Source organism: Stenella coeruleoalba (genome assembly GCF_951394435.1).
Source record: "Stenella coeruleoalba genome assembly, chromosome: 7".
Taxonomy (NCBI): domain Eukaryota; kingdom Metazoa; phylum Chordata; class Mammalia; order Artiodactyla; family Delphinidae; genus Stenella; species Stenella coeruleoalba.
This window is the reverse complement of record NC_137153.1, coordinates 9,375,615-9,391,982: the sequence shown is the minus strand read 5'-3', so window position 1 is coordinate 9,391,982 and position 16,368 is coordinate 9,375,615.

Sequence of the window (16,368 nt, the reverse complement as noted above, 5' to 3'; positions counted from 1 at the left end):
GACATTAAAAGCAAAAGCAACAAAAGGAAAATCAACAAGTGGGATTATGTCAAACTAAAAAGCTTCTGCACAGCAAAGGCAGCCATCAACAGAATTAAAAGGCAACTTACTGAATGGGAGTAAATATTTGCAGATCATATATCTGATAAGAGGTTAATATCAAAAATATGTAAAGAACTCACACAAAAACCCCCAAGTACTTGATTGAAAAATGGGCAGAGGGTTTGAATAGACATTTTCACAAAGAAGACAAACAGCCAAAAAACACATGAAAGCATGCTTAACATCCCTAATCATCAGGGAAATCTGAATCAAAACCTCAGTGAGATATCATCTCACACCTGTCAGAATGGCCATCATCAAAAAGACGAGATAAGAAGTATTGGTGAGAATGTGGAGAAAAGGGAACCCTTATGCACTGTTGTTAGTGGGATTGGAAATTGGTGCTGCCACTGTGGAAAACAGTACAAAGATTCCTCAAAAAATTAAAGTTACAGCTACCATATGATCCAGCAATCCCACTTGTGAGTGTTTATCTGAAAGACATGGAAATGCTAACTCAAAGATGTATGCACCCCCATCTTCAATGAAGCATTATTGACGATAGCCAAGACATAAAAACAACTAGTGTACATTGATGGCCGAATAGATTAAAAATTTTATATATATGTATATATTATATATATGTATAAATATGTATATATATAAAATCAGCCCAAAAAAAGAGTGAAACCTTGCCCTTTATGACAACATAGATGGACCTTGAGGGCATTATGCTAAGTGACCTAAATCAGACAGAGAAAGACAAAGACTGTATGATCTCTTATGTGGAATCTAATAAAACAAAAAAACTGAACTCATAGATGTAGAGAAGAGATTGGTAGTTGTCAGAGGTGGGAGGTGAGGAGTGAGCAAAACAGGTGAAGGGGGTCCAAAGAACAAACTTGCAGTTATAAAATAAGTCATGTGGTGTAATGTATGGCATGGTGAATCTAGGTAATAATACTGTATTGTCTACAGTTGTCCCATGGCATCTGTGGAGGACTGGTTCCAGGACCCTCTGCAGATACCAAAATCCTCGATGCTCAAGTCCCATAGTGGGTGCTTTGTATCCACAGACTCTGCGTCTGCAGATTCAGCCACGTGTGGATAGTAATCATGGCACATGATCCATGGTTGGTTGAACCTGTGGACACAGCGATGAGAATTCAGAGGGCCGACTCTGTATTTATTGAAAAAAAATCTAAGTATAAGTGGACCTGTGCAGTTCAAACCCGTGTTGTTCAAGGATCAACTGTATTTGAAAGTTGCTGAGAGTTAATCTGAAAAGTTTCTATCACCAAAACAATGTGTAATGATGTTTGGTGATGGATGTTACCTAGACAATGCGGTGACCATTTCACAATATATACAAGTATTGAATCATTATGTTGTGTACCTGAAGCTAATATAATGTTATATGTAAATTATGTATCAAATACAAATGATAATGAAACAAAATAATACAGGGTGATCCCATATAGACTTGACCCAGTCTCCTAAATGGTAGATGCTTGCATCGGTATAGTATCAGAACCAGGTACGGTTCTGATTGGTACAGTATCAGAACCAGGAAATTGATACAAATATAATCCATTATTCTTATTTCATCAGTTTTACGTGCACGCATTTGTGTGTGAGCATCTGGTTCTGTGCAGTGTTACTGCATGTGTAGGTTTGTGCATCCACTACCACAGGCAGGATACAGAACAGTCCATCCCCACAAAGAACCCTCCTCCTGCCCCTTTATAACTACAGCCAGCTCCCCACTGTAACCCCCCTCCCCCTCTCCCCTTCCCACCCGACATCACATCCCTCCCACTGCTACCCACCTTCCCGTCCCTAACCTCTGCCAACCACTAATTACTCTCTATTTCTGTCCTGTTGTCATTTCAAGCCTCATATAAATAGAATCATACAGTATGGAACCTTTGAGACTGGCCTTTTCTCATGCAGCGTAATTCGCTTGAGACAGATCCAAGTTGCTGCATGTTATCCGTATTGTGCTATTTCTTATTGCCGAGTACGGTTCCACAGTCTGGATGTACCACAGTTGGTTAACCCCATTCAACCCATTAAATGACACTGGCTTGGTTCCAGTTCTGGGCTCTTGGAAATAAAGCTGCTATTAATGTTCGTGCTTCCTCTGTTTCTTGTTCTTCTGTTTCTCTTTTCTTGCCTTCCCGTGAATTCCCTGAAAATTTTTGGATTCCCTGTTGATTTATTTACAGTGTTTTTGAGTACGTCACTTTGTACAGTTTTCTTAGTGGTGGCAACGTGCATCTGTAACTGGTCACAGTCTGCTGGTACGGAGGTCTTACCACCTTACTGCTACGTAGGTCCCTTTACCCTTGCCGCTTTTATTTTTTTTATTTATTTTTTTTTTATTTTTTGCGGTACGCAGGCCTCTCACTGCTGTGGCCTCTCCCGTTGCGGAGCACAGGCTCCGGACGCGCAGGCTCACCGGCCATGGCTCACGGGCCCAGCCGCTCCGCGGCACGTGGGATCCTCCCAGACCGGGGCACAAACCCGCGTCCCCTGCATCTGCAGGCAGACTCTCAACCACTGCGCCACCAGGGAAGCCCACCCTTCCCGCTTTTAAAATATAATTGTATATAAGTATTCTTTCGACGTACATTGAGCATCACATCAGATGACATTAACATTTTTACTTCAACCATCAAATATGAGTTAAGCAGCCCATGAGAAGAATATTCTATGATATTTTTCTCTCTTTTACCCATTTTGATTTTCTTTTTTCTTTTCTGAAGGCTCAAGCTTCCTTTTGTAATCCTTTCTTTTCTGTTAGAGAACTTCCTTTACCCATTCTTGGAGGGTAGGTTTGCTAGTGACGAATTCTGGTCATTTTCCTTGAATGGACAGTTTTTACTTCCTCTTCAATCCTAAAGAATATTTTCACTGGTTATAAAATTTATTTGACAGGTTTTAAAAATTTTCAGTTCTTGAAAAACATTGGGCCGCTTCTGGCCAGCATGGCTTCAGATGAGAAATCCACGGGCACTTGAGTTGGTGTGCGCTGTGGGTTATGTGGTGTTTCTCTCTGTCTGCTTTCAGGATTTTTTCTTTGTCTTTAGTTTTCACAAATTTAGTTAAGATGTTTTCGTTGTATGGTCTTTATTTGGGGTTTATTTAGCTTTTTTACTCTGTAGGTTCATGTCTTTTCCTAAATTTGGGAAGTTTTCAGCCATTATTTCTTTAAAAAATTTTTTAATTGAAGCATAGTTGATTTACAATGTTGTGTTAATTTCTGCTGTACAGCAAAGTGATTCAGTTATACATGTACATACATTCTTTTTCATATTCTTTTCTATTATGCTTTATCACAGGATACTGAATATCGTTCCCTGTGCTCTACAGTAGGACCTTGTTGCTTATCCATCCTATGTGTAATAATTTGCATCTGCTAATCCCACACTCCCACTCCATCCCTCCCCCACCCTCTCCCCCTTGGCAACCACAAGTCTGTTCTCTATGTCTGTGAGTCCGTTTCTGTTTCATAGAGAAGTTCATTTGTGTTGTATTTTAGATTCCACATATGTGATATCATTCGTCTTTCTCTTTCTGACTTATTTCACTTAGTATGATAATCTCTAGGTCCATCCCTGTTGCTGCAAGTGGCGTTATTTCATTCTTTTTCATGGCTGAGTAATATTCCATTGTATATATGTACCACATCTTTATGCATTTATCCGTTGATGGACATTTAGGTTTTTTCCATGTCTTGGCTGTTGTGAATAGTGCTGCTGTAAACATAAGGGTGTATGTATCTTTTTGAATTAGAATTTTGTCTGGATATAGGCCCAGGAGTGGGATTGCTGGATCATATGTCACCGTTATTTCTTTAAATATCTTTTCAGCCCCACTCTTTTTCCCTCTCCTTCTGAGACTCCAATGGTGTGAGTGTTAGCTTTTCTGTGTAGTGTCACAGGTCCCTGACACTCTTCATTTTCTTTTCAGTCCACTTTCTCTTATTCAGATTGGTGAAGGCTATTGACCTGTCCTCAGGTTCACACACACACACACACACACACACACACACTCCCTTGCAGTGTACCTTGCAGCTCCCACAGGTCTTCTATTTTCCTTAAGCTTTATAGTCTCCATTTCATTCCACAACAAGCCCTAAACGTAGTGTGGCAGTTTCTTTGATGGAAAAATATTGGAAGCGGTGAAGACTAAGGAGAGAAGCCAGACTTGATGACGGTGGCAACTTGTGACTCAGAAGCTACGAGGAGAAAACATATGAAGTATTTATTATAGGAATCTAGCAAAATACAGAACGATGCCAGCTAAATATATCGTTTGTTAAACTGACTTTTATTTCAACGTCAGTGTTCACTAAATGCACATCCGACTTGCACAAAACCAGCCAGGGCCAGGGAGTGAGCGTGCATTCCTTCCTAGGGTACGAAGCAGCTATGTAGAGCTGTATCAAGAGGGCAGGTCTGCATTCTTTGGTTTCCAGGTTTCTAAGCTACGATAAAGGCTTGTTACCAACTCAGCCTCACAGGGATGTGTGGTGCAAGCACGATCGATCGATCGATCAAGTACGAAGTTAGAGTAGGGTTCATCTTGGCATACCCATGTAAGTAACAAGAGCTAATTTGGTTTTACATCAACTATGTTGATTAGACAGCACTTTTCCTAATAAGCACTCAACCTACTAGGGACTTTTACCATGTGTGATAGCCATAGAGATGATAGAGTGAGCCTTCGTTCGATAGGAAGACATAAAACAGGATCAAGAAAGGCTATTGAGAGAAGCAAAAGCTGGCTTTCAGAAAACTCCCGGGCTATGGAAGCCTTGCCCACCTGCCAGGAGACTTCCTGAACAGGGCAGAAATTATGAAATCATAGCAGTCAGTTGAAGAAGTGAAGCTTTCTCTTGTCCCAGTTATGGATTCACGTGAAAAATACAAAATCTAACTTTTCCCAACACGTCCAAACATTTCATTCTTTTAATAAAAATTCAAGACAGAGCAGCCCCGTGTCTCCTAGGTCTTTCTTCTTGGCAACAGCAAGCCCTGGCCGTATCTCAAAAGCAAGAATAGGGACGTTGAGACGTGAGGGATGACACGGCAGTGGATTCTCTGGGTTTCCTCATGCCTCCCATACGTCCAAGCAGCGTGAGGGGGGCCTCATCGCCACTGTGCTTTCCCACTGTGTCATCAGGGCATCCAGCCTCCCCCAACCTGGCATCAGTGGGCATGAACAAGGCAGTCTGAGGTGGAGCTAATCAGAGCTCTGCTTTTATCTCCTTCCTCTACAGTCTGGCATCAAACTATCTTTGGAGCCATATTGTCTACACTTTGTCAACATGTTATATCTTTCATGATCTGGCCGAACTAAACGAGTTCACAGAAGGTCCTCCAGTATACGGTCTGTATTTTCCTCTTTTTAAGACCAATTATTTAGCTCTGAGTTTCCCTCCTCTTTATCTATATCTTAGCCATGCTTTAAAGCCCACGTCAAATAGCACTTCTCTGTGTAGCATCCCACCAGATGATCTTTTCCCTTTATGGACCTATTAGGAAGGGGAAAACACAAAAGTACGTCTTGCAATACTGTTTTCCATAGTGTCTGCACTGATTTACTTTCCCACAGACAGTATGTAACGCCTCCCTCTTCTCCACATCTTTGCCAAGTTATTTCTTGTCTTTTTTATGATAGGCATTCTGATAGGTGTGAGGTGATATCTCATTGTGGTTTTGATTTGCATTTCCCTGATGATTAGTGATGTTGAGCATCTTTTCATGTGTCTGTTGGCCATCTGTATGTCTTCTTTGGAAAAATGTCTATTCAGATCCTCTGTCCCGTTTTTATATCAGATTGTTCTTTTAATTTTGTGTTGTGTGAGGTTTTTTTTTTATGTATTTTGGAATGTACGTATTTTACGTATCCCTTATGGGATATATCATTTGCAAATACAGGCATACCTCTGAGCTATTGAAGGTTCAGTTCCAGACCAATGCAATAAAGTGAATATCAAAGTAAAGCAAGTCACATATTTTTTTGATTTCGTAATGAGTAAAAAGTTATGTTTACACTATGCTGTAGTCTCTTAAGTTTGAAATAACATTATGTCTAAAATAACAATGTAAATACCTCAGTTAAAAATACTTTATTGCTAAAAAAATTCTAGCCGTGATCTGAGCCTTCAGTGAGTCATACTCTTTCTGCTGGTAGAAGAGTTAAAATATTTTGAGAATTAAGAAAATGTGACACAGAGTCATAAAATGAGCAAATGTAGGAAAAATGGCTATAGACTTGCTGGTTGCCACAAATTTGTAAAAAATGCAAGATCTTCAAAGTGCAACAAAGCAAAGTGCAATAAAACAGGGTCTACCTGTATCTTCTCCTATTCAGTAGGCTGGGTTTTCTGTCTTGTTGATGGTTTCCTTCACTGTGCAAAAGCTTGTAGTTTGATGAAGTCCCATTTGTTTACTTTTGCTTTTGTTTCCCTTGCCTGAGGAGAGAGACCCAAAGAAAATATTGCTAAGACTGATGTCAGAGAGTGTACTGCCTGTATTTTCTTCTAGGAGTTTTCTGGTTTCAAGTCTTACATTTAAGTCTTTAATCCATTTTGAATGTATTTTTGTATTTGGTGTGAGAAAGTAGTCCATTTTCATTCTTTTGCATGTAGCTGTCCAGTTTTCCCAACGCCATTTATTGGAGAGATTGACTTTGCCCCATTGCATATTCTTGGTTCGTTTGTCAAAGATTGACCATATGAGTACGGGTTTATTTCTGGGCTCTCCATTCTGTGCCATTGATCTATGTGTATACTTTTGCACCTGTAGCATACAGTTTTGGTTACTATAACTTTGTAGTATAGTTTGAAATCAGGGATCGTGACCAAGCGAAGCTTAATTTTCCTTTATTTAGATTGTTTTGGCTATTTGGGGTCTTCTGTGGTTCCATACAAATTTTAGAATTGTCTTTTGTAGTTCTGTGAAAAATGCCTTTGACGTTTTTTTGTTTTGTTTTGTAGATTGAATCTCTAGATTACTTTCAATAGCATGGACATTTTAACAATATTAATTCTTCCAATCTTTGAGCATGGTATATCTTCCTATTTATTTGTGTAGTCTTCAGTTTCTTTCATTAGTGTCATAGTTTTCAGGATACAAGTCATTCACCCCCTTGGTTCAGTTTACTCCTAGGTATTTTATTCTTTTTGCAATTATAAATGGGATTGTTTTCTTCATTTAGTTTTCTGAAAATTCATTATTGGTATATAAAAATCAACAGATTTCTGTATATTAACTTTGTACTGTGTAACTTCAGGGAATTCATTTACTAGTTCTAATGACTTTGGTTTGGTTCTGTATATTAATTTTGTACCCTGCAACTGTACTGAATTCATTTACTAGTTGTAATGGTTTTTGGTGGGGTCTTTAGGGTTTTCTATATAGTATTATGTCATCTGCAATTAGTGAGTTGTACTTGTTACTTTCCAATTTGAATGACTTTTATCTCCTAGACTGTGTTAAATAAAAGTGACAAGCGTGAGCCTCTTTGTCTTGTTCCTGATCTTAGAGGAAAAGCTTTTAGCTTGTCACTCTTACGATGTCAGCTGTAGGTTTGTCATATATGGCCTTTATTATGTTGTGGTATATCCCCTCTTTACCCACTTTGTGGGAGTTTATGTCACAATGGATTTTGAATTTTGCCAGATGCTTTTTCTGCATCTATTGAGCTGATCATATGATTTTTTCCCCAGTGGCTCCAAATTGATGTGTTCCTTGATTTAATCATTGCAGCTTCAAACATTTTTTAACATTTGTATGATTTCTCCACCTCCCCCAACCCAATCTAGAGTGATATTTAATCCTTTGCATTCTTCAAGCTCTCACAACTGCCGTTAAAATTCACTAATATAAAGCATTGACCACAGCTGACAGCTTGGCTAAAAATGGGCATCTTTCATCATATTGGTGCTCTTCTGAAGACTGAGTTAGCCAGGAACTCTTTACCTTTAATTTGAAAGTAAAATGCACTTTGAAAATAGGCAGTGTGATTTGTTCAGTCAGAGCGTTATGTAGTTACTTTCGCTTGAGATGATCATATGGTTTCTGTCCTTGTTCTGTTAATGTGGTTTATCACATTGATTGACGTGTGGGTATTGAACCATCCTTGCATCCGTGGGATAAATTCCACTTGATCTTGGTGTGCAGTCCTTTTATTGAATTGTATTTAGTTTGCTAGCATTTTGTTGAGGATTTTTTATCTCTGTTCATCAAGGATATTGGTCTGAAATTTTCTTGTGGTTTCTTTGTCTGGTTTTGGTAACTGGATGGTGGTGGCTTTGTGGAATGTGTTCAGGTGTTCCTTCCTCTTCAGTTGTTTTGGAAAAGTTTGAGAATGATAGGTGTTAATACATTTTGGGGTGTTTGGTAGCATTTACCTGTGAAGCTATCTGGTCCTGAACTTTTGTTTGTTGGGAGTATTTTTATTACCAGTTCAATTTCATAACTGATAATCAGTCTGTTCGTGTTTTCTACTTCTTCCTGATTCAGTCTTGGGAGATTGTATGTTTTTAGGAATTTATTCTTTTCTTCTAGGTTATCCATTTTATTGGCATATAATTGTTCATAGTAATCGCTTGTGATCCTTTGTATTTCTGTGGCATTGCTAACTTCTCTTTTGTTTCTGATTTTTATCAGCTGAAAAATCTGTTGATGATCTTATGGGGGTTCCCTTGTAACAAGTTGTCTCTCTCTTTCTGCTTTTAATATTCTCTCCTTTGCTTTAACTTTTGATATTTTAATTACAGTATGTCTTGGTGTAGATCTCTTTGGGTTCTTTTTGTTTGGGACTCTGTGCTTCCTGGACTTGGATGTCTGCTACCGTATCTTCCAGATTGCTGATATATTCTTCTGCATCCTCTAATCTGCTGTTGATTCCTTCTAGTGTATTTTTCATTTCAGTAACTGTATTCTTCAGTTCCTTGTTTTCTCTTTTATATTTTCTATCTCTTTGTTTAATTTCTTACTGATTTTATTTATTTTTCTCCCAAGTTCAGTGAGCATTTTTTGTGACTATTACTTTGAACTCTTCATCTGGTAAATTGCTTATATCCATTTCATTTAGTGATTTTCCTGGGGTTTTGTCTTGTTCTCTCATTTGGAAGGTATTCCTTGTCTCCTCATTTTGCGTAACTCTCTGTGTTAATTTCAGTGATTAGGCATATCAGCTACATCTCTCACTCCTGAGAGAGTTGCCTTGTATAGAAGGTGTCCTATGGGGTCCTTTGGCTCAATGCCCCCTGGTCCCCAAAGCCAGGTGCTCTTGAGGTACCTTCTTTGTGGGCTGTGTGTGCCCTCCCATTGTGGTTGTGGATGCACCAGTGGGCAGGGCTGGCCCCTAGCTCATCTGGCTGGTTGTCCCGACCATGACTGCTGTGGGTGTGCGGGGCCAGCCCTCTCTGGTGGGATCTGCTTTGGGGGGCATTGGTGCTGGCCAGGGCTGCCTGTCAGTTGAGTGGGGTAGGAGCTCCTTTGGAGAGGTGGGTTGGGTGGGGCGGGTCCTCAGGGGAACACCAGGGCAGGGCTCATGGTGTTAGGTAGGTTGATTGAGAGTGATAGAAGCGGCCCCACCAGCACCGGGCCTGCTAGTTAGAAGGAGAGTAAAAAAAAGGTCTCCAGCCAGTACTTCTGTCCTTGGAGAAAGTTTCCCCAGGTCCTTGCCTGCCTCGCATCCACCCTAATATTAGTCAATGAATCTACTTCAAGAGTGGAGTCTCAGTTCCCCACAGCCTCCCAGCCTTCCCGGATAGAAGCCCCTCTGATTTTCCAAGCCAGACGCTCTGGGGGCTTGTCCTCCTGGAGCTGGTCAGACCCGTTGCTCCTCAGGGGAACGTTGCGGTTGTGATACCCTCCTGCTTGTGGATCACTTACTTGGGGCTGTGGGTTCTGACTGGACTGCATCTCTGCCCCTCCATCCCGTCTCCGTGTGGCCCTTCTTCATATCCTCAGTCATAGAAAACCTGTCCTGCTGGTTTTCAGGTTGTCCTCAGAGAGTTGTTCTACGGGTACTTGTGGTTTTGGTGTGCCCATTGGGGGAGTGGGGCTCAGGGTCTTCCAACTCTGCTCTTCTGATCTAGACTCTAGTCTCTAATAAGTTATTTTTAAAGTCTATAAACAACTTTGAAAAGTAGTTATTCTTTTTTTTTTTAATTTATTTTATTTATTTATTTTTGGCTGCTTTGGGTCTTTGCTGCTGTGTGCGGGCTTTCTCTAGTTGCAGCGAGTGGGGGCTACTCTTCATTGCGGTGCGCAGGCTTCTCATTGCGGTGGCTTCTCTTGTTGCAGAGCACGGGCTCTAGGCGCGCAGGCTCAGTAGTTGTGGCTTGAGGACTGTAGAGCACAGGCTCAGTAGTTGTGGTGCACAGGCTTAGTTGCTCCGCGGCACGTGGGATCTTCCCGGAGCAGGGATGGAACCTGTGATCCCTGCATTGGCAGGCGGATTCTCAACCACTGCGCCACCAGGGAAGCCCTGAAAAGTAGTTACTCTTACCAGCTTTGTTTTAAGATGAGAAAACTGAGGCTCAGAAGAACTCACAAGCCGTGGTGTGAACCTAGATCTGTCTGGCTCCAAATCTCCTTTTCCTTTGATTACAAAACACTGACTCACATACAGGGTATTATTTTGTTATTGAATTCCTGCAAAGAGAAAGACATTATTCCAATTTGGGGGCTGAAGAAGCAAGTTAGAGACATTTGAGGTCTTCACAGAGTTAGGAAATTGCCAAGAAAAGATGTGAACTTATTTTGGAAAGGTTTTATAAACTATGTTTTATTTCTTTATACCTTGCTGGATAAGGTTTGCTATTATTTTATTTAGGATTTTGTTTAGGATTTTTCTTTCAGATATTTTGTTTAGGAGTTTTATTTCTATATAAACTAATGACACAGACCTGAAAATTTCCTTTCCTATGTTTGATTTTTTTTTGATTGAAAAGTTTATTTTAGACTCAAAATAAATTGGGGAACATTCTTTCTTTTTTATTTATCTTCTATTTATGAACTGTTTGATGGGATTGGAATAATATGTTCCTTGAATGATGCTTTTTATTTTTTTAATTGGAGAAGAGGATTGGGGTAAATTTTAAATGTTCGTTTATCGGTCTGTTAAAATTTTCTTTTCTTAATAAATTTATTTATTTTATTTATTTTTGGCTGCATTGGGTCTTTGTTGCTGTGCGTGGGCTTTCTCTAGCTGTGGCGAGTCGGGGCTACTCTTCATTGCAGTACATGGGCTTCTCATTGCAGTGGCTTCTCTTGTTGTGGAGCATGGGCTGTACATGCGCGGGCTTCAGTAGTTGTGGCACGTGGGCTCAGTAGTTGTGGCGCCCAGGCTCTAGAGTGCAGGCTCAGTAGTTGTGGCTCACGGGCTTTGTTGCTCCATGGCATGTGGGATCTTCCTGGACCAGGGCTTGAACCCGTGTCCCCTGCATTGGCAGGTGGATTCTTAACCACTGCACCACCAGGGAAGCCCTAAAGTTTTCTATTTCTTATTTAGCTTGGCATATCATACGACAATTTCCACTTTATCTAAATGTTCAAATTTCTTATGATATACCTGTTGATAGTACTTTTTCTAATTTGTAAAATTACCCTAAAGTTTTCTATTTCTTATTTAGCTTGGCATATCGTACGAAAATTTCCACTTTATCTAAATATTCAAATTTCTTATGATATACCTGTTGATAGTACTTTTTCTAATTTGTAAAATTGCTGCCATTTTTGTAGTTCTGATCCCCCTTTTATTCCTAAAATTATTTATTTTTGTTAGCTCTTTTTTTTCCTGAGAAATGATGACAAACTGTGTTGATTTTATTATTTTCAAATAATTAGTTTTGGCTTTATCAATCCTTCTTTTTTACATGGCACTAAAATGTTAATCTTGATAATTTCTTTCTGTCACTTTTTTTTTTTTTTTTTGTGGTACGCGGGGCCTCTCACTGTTGTGGACTCTCCCATTGCGGAGCACAGGCTCCGGAAGTGCAGGCCCAGCGGCCATGGCTCACGGGCCCAGCCGCTCCGCGGCAAGTGGGATCCTCCCAGACCGGGGCATGAACCCGTGTCCCCTGCATTGGCAGGCAGACTCTCAACCACCGTGCCACCAGGGAAGCCCTATCACTTTCTTTAAAAATGTTCTCCTTTTAACTTCTTTAGCTAAGTGTCATGCTTAGCTCAGTAACTTTTATTCTAACTTCTTTTCTAATATAAGCACTTAATGATATAAATTTCTGTCTATTCACAATTTTAGAGGCATTCAGTACATTTTTATGAATATTTTTGGTGTTATTTAAATTCAAGTATTAAAAAAATTTCCCATTAATTCTTTTTGCCCTGCAAAATTAATTAGAAGTGCTCTTATTAACTTGCACATGTAAGACATTTTGTTTTATTTTTCATATTTATCTTCCATTATTGAGTATGTGGTTAGGGAACATAGTGTCTAAGACACTATGAATTTTGTAGACTTACTTTGTTATTTAAGATATTTCAAACATGTTCCTTATTTACTTGAGCAGAATGTATTCTATATTAGGAGTCATAGCAATCAGAGGAAGGTTTTTTAAAAATTTTTATTGGAATATAGTTGATTTACAATGTCGTGTTAGTGTCAGGTGTACAGCAAAGTGAATGAGTTATACATATACATGTATCCACTCTTTTTTAGATTCTTTTCCCGTATCGGTCATTACAGAGTATTGAGTAGAGTTCCCTGTGCTGTACAGCAGGTCCATATTAGTTATCTATTTTATATAGAGTAAGAGAAAGGTTTTTAATTAATATCCTCATTGTTCAAATTTTCCCTGACCTCCTTGATACCTGTAACATGAAAAATAGGAAGAAATATGCTTAGGTCAGTGGTGTAGTATTTCTCTGTCCCATTAAAACCTTGAGGGAGGTTCGTTGGACTTGTTCTCTGCATTTTGTTACTGAACAGAAACTCTCCACTGTGAGGTTTTATGCTCCATCGGACCGGCAGGTTATTTTTGAGCACATACGACGTTTTCATTTCTAGTCCACACTGATCAGGACTTTTGAGTTGATGAAGAAGAATTCTCAGTGGATCTCAAGGCTCCAGTTAATTGTCCCAAGATGTCAGGTGTCCTTGCTGTAATTCTTGTAGACTTTACAAGGTGGAGAGCAGAAGGAGGTGGAGGAAGGTACGTGTAGTGTGCGGGGTGGCTGGGAGAGTCCTGGGAGAGGCTGGTAGGGGCGTGTGCAGACTGCAGCTGGCCCGAGGCAGGTGTGTGCACACACTTGACCTTTGCCTTCAGTGTCCTATAAATGCACTTTCACAGAGGGTGTGGCCGAGGAAATGGGAAGAAGCAGAGAAGCTGTGATACCCTGCTTGCTCTTCGTCTTCTCTCAGCCTCTCCAGGAATCGAAACCTAAGGCAGGAGACTTGGCTGGTGTAGAGAGGGCACTGCCAGGGCCTCGGTCGGAGCAGCAGTGCGCTCTGTTCCAGGTCTTCCCAGGGCCTCCCAGGACACCTGACCCCATCCTGCAGCAGCTGCCGGCTGTTGGGTGTGAGGAGGGAACCACAGATCACAGGTAGGAGGGGGTTTGGTGCCTCATTTACCGATGAGGCGGTGAGAAAAGTGAGCGCATGTGTTTGGGGATTGTTTAAGGAAAGAAGTGACTGCTAATAGCTGAGATAAACTTGAAAGTTAGTCTCGGGGTGGCAGAATGCTGCTGCTTTCAGTCCCAAGACTAAGTCACTTATTTGAAAATAAATTAAGTCCACATGTCCCCTTTGGATTGAATTCATATTTTTTAAACATAGTAAGACTTGGTACCAGCTTGATTATTTTAAAAAACGTGATACACAATTTTGCATTAAGTTTATAGCTTAATGTAACTGACAGACATGGGAAAGACACACGTGTTTGTGTGAGTGTGTGTGTACGTGTGTGTATATGTGTGTGTATCTGTGCGTGTGTGTGTTTGTATCAATGAGGAGCTTGGCAGGACTGATAGAGAAATAATGGCATTAACAAGTGAGAAGTCTACCTTAAATGGTGGTTTGTAAACTTGGATTTAAAAATACTGTCAGCATAGTTTTCTTGACTGTATTTCTATGTTTAATAGCTAAGAATTGCCTTTTACTTTAGGGTAGGGGGTGACTTGTGACTCAGCTAAATTGGGTTTCTCTGCACAGCGAAGTGTACTTGCAACATTTCAGTGAAACTGGAAATCAAGGGCAAAGTCAGTTCTTGTCTGTAGTTGTTCTCCAAGTCCAACAGTGCGGCTCCCTGGAGCAGCTGCGTACCTGCCTGTGACCTCAGCAGCGCTGTTAGCCTCCTGGGAAAGACGGGGCGTGCCATCAGACAGACTCACTGCTTCAGCTTACTCGCAAGCTTTTACAAAACCTCTCCGATCCTCTGATGACTCGTCTCTAAAATGAGAGATAATAACTCCAACAATATGAAATTATTAAGAGGGCTATGGGAGAATGTCTGGAAAAGACTTTTCAAAGAAACTCCTTTTATATTAAAAATACTGATCTATTGTGTGGTAGAATGTAACATTTATATGCATTTTTACTAAAAAAGGTAAAGTTAGAGGTTTCCCCAGATCCTGTGCTGTTGGGTATTTCAGGGAAAGCATGTGAGAAAAAAAATGTCATTTGTGCTCATCATTAAGACAAGCATGATTGTCTAGGAGGATGTGCTTGCAGCTGTTTCTTGGTACAATTGGCCGGTGGGCTTAATCAAATAATGTTGACACGTATTCTGTCTGGGGACCAGGGAAGACCCTGATGCTCTCTGAGCAGCACACCTGGGGCGAGTCCAGGGTGGGGCTACATTCCTCAGAACTGCTGCTGCCCTGTTTCTCCCGAATGCTCCTACCCGGTCTTTATCTGACAAACCCCTTCGAGCTCAAGCTGAAGCATCCTGTCCCCTGAGAAGCCTTATTCACTTCTCCCCGGGCACAGCCCCCTGGTGTTCTGCTCTAAATACTTGGTTTACCAGCTGCAGTGCAGCCCTCATCATGTCATTTCTTAGTCTGCGAACTTGTCTCTCACTTTCTCTAGACTGGGTTCTTCTAGACGCTAGCGGCCTTGAGAATATTGCCTAGAATAATATCTAATATTATATTAAATGCCCAATAAAAGATGATTGAGTGGATTAATGAATGAATGAATGAACATTCGTCAGAGTGAAATTATATCTATGGGCAATTGCATTTGCTGAAAAAAGCCAGAAACAGGAAGGGTTGGAAATGCGGCAGAGTGGTCAACACTTTTACTTCTTCTCACAGTATATTTATGCTTTCATGCTTTGTGGGGGAAATATATTTTTACTGCTATTTTAAAGAAAAGGAAACTGTAGCCCAGAGAGAGCAAATGATTGCCCACTTACTGCATTGGCAGTATCACAGTGATGCATTTTGATGATGTTAAAAAACAAAATTCAACTGAGTAGATCTGAAGGTCTAATTGGCTGTATTCAAAGACTCATGAGTCAGGTACCATCCCATCCAGCAAGTAGAAAGGAGCTCCAAGGAGCTGTGCAAAATGGAAGGTTTTTATAGACGTAAAGGGGCGAGATAAGAGAAGAGCAGATGACCTTATCTTTCTTTGGGCGATGGAAGGGATCTATCAGATGGATTGCCTCACCACTGCTGACCAGGAAATTCCAGACTGACTGGTTTTAGACGACGATTGAGGTACAATAAGTCCCCTACGTATGAACGAGTTCCGTTCCGAGAGCACGTTCGTAAGTCCAATCTGTTGATAAGTCCAACAAAGTTAGCCTAGGTACCCGACTAACACAGTCGGCTGTATAGTACTGTACTGTAATAGGTTTATAATACTTTTCACACAAATAATACATAAAAAACAAACAAAAAATAAAGAAAACATTTTAAATCTTACAGTATAGTACCTTGAAAAGTACAGTAGTCCAGTACAACAGCTGGCATCCAGGGGCTGGCATCGAGGGAACAGGCAAGAAGAGTTACTGACTGGAGGGGGGAGAGGAGGTGGGAGATGGCAGAGCTGAAGGATCGTCAGCAATAGGGGACGGAGGGCCAGCTGCAGTGTCACTCAACGCCTGACGCTGATGGCACAGGCTCTGGTTCCTTGCTGGATTCAATTCTATCCACCCTCTTAAAAAAATGATCCAGTGATGTCTGGGTAGTACTGTACCAGCTACATCACTGCTGCTTTTACGCTTGCTTCCAGACATCCTGGGCTTGAAACAAAGATACTGTACTACTGTGTTCTATACAGTCCTGTACAGTAAAGTACGTGAAAGCACAACCACTTGTACGGGATGCATGC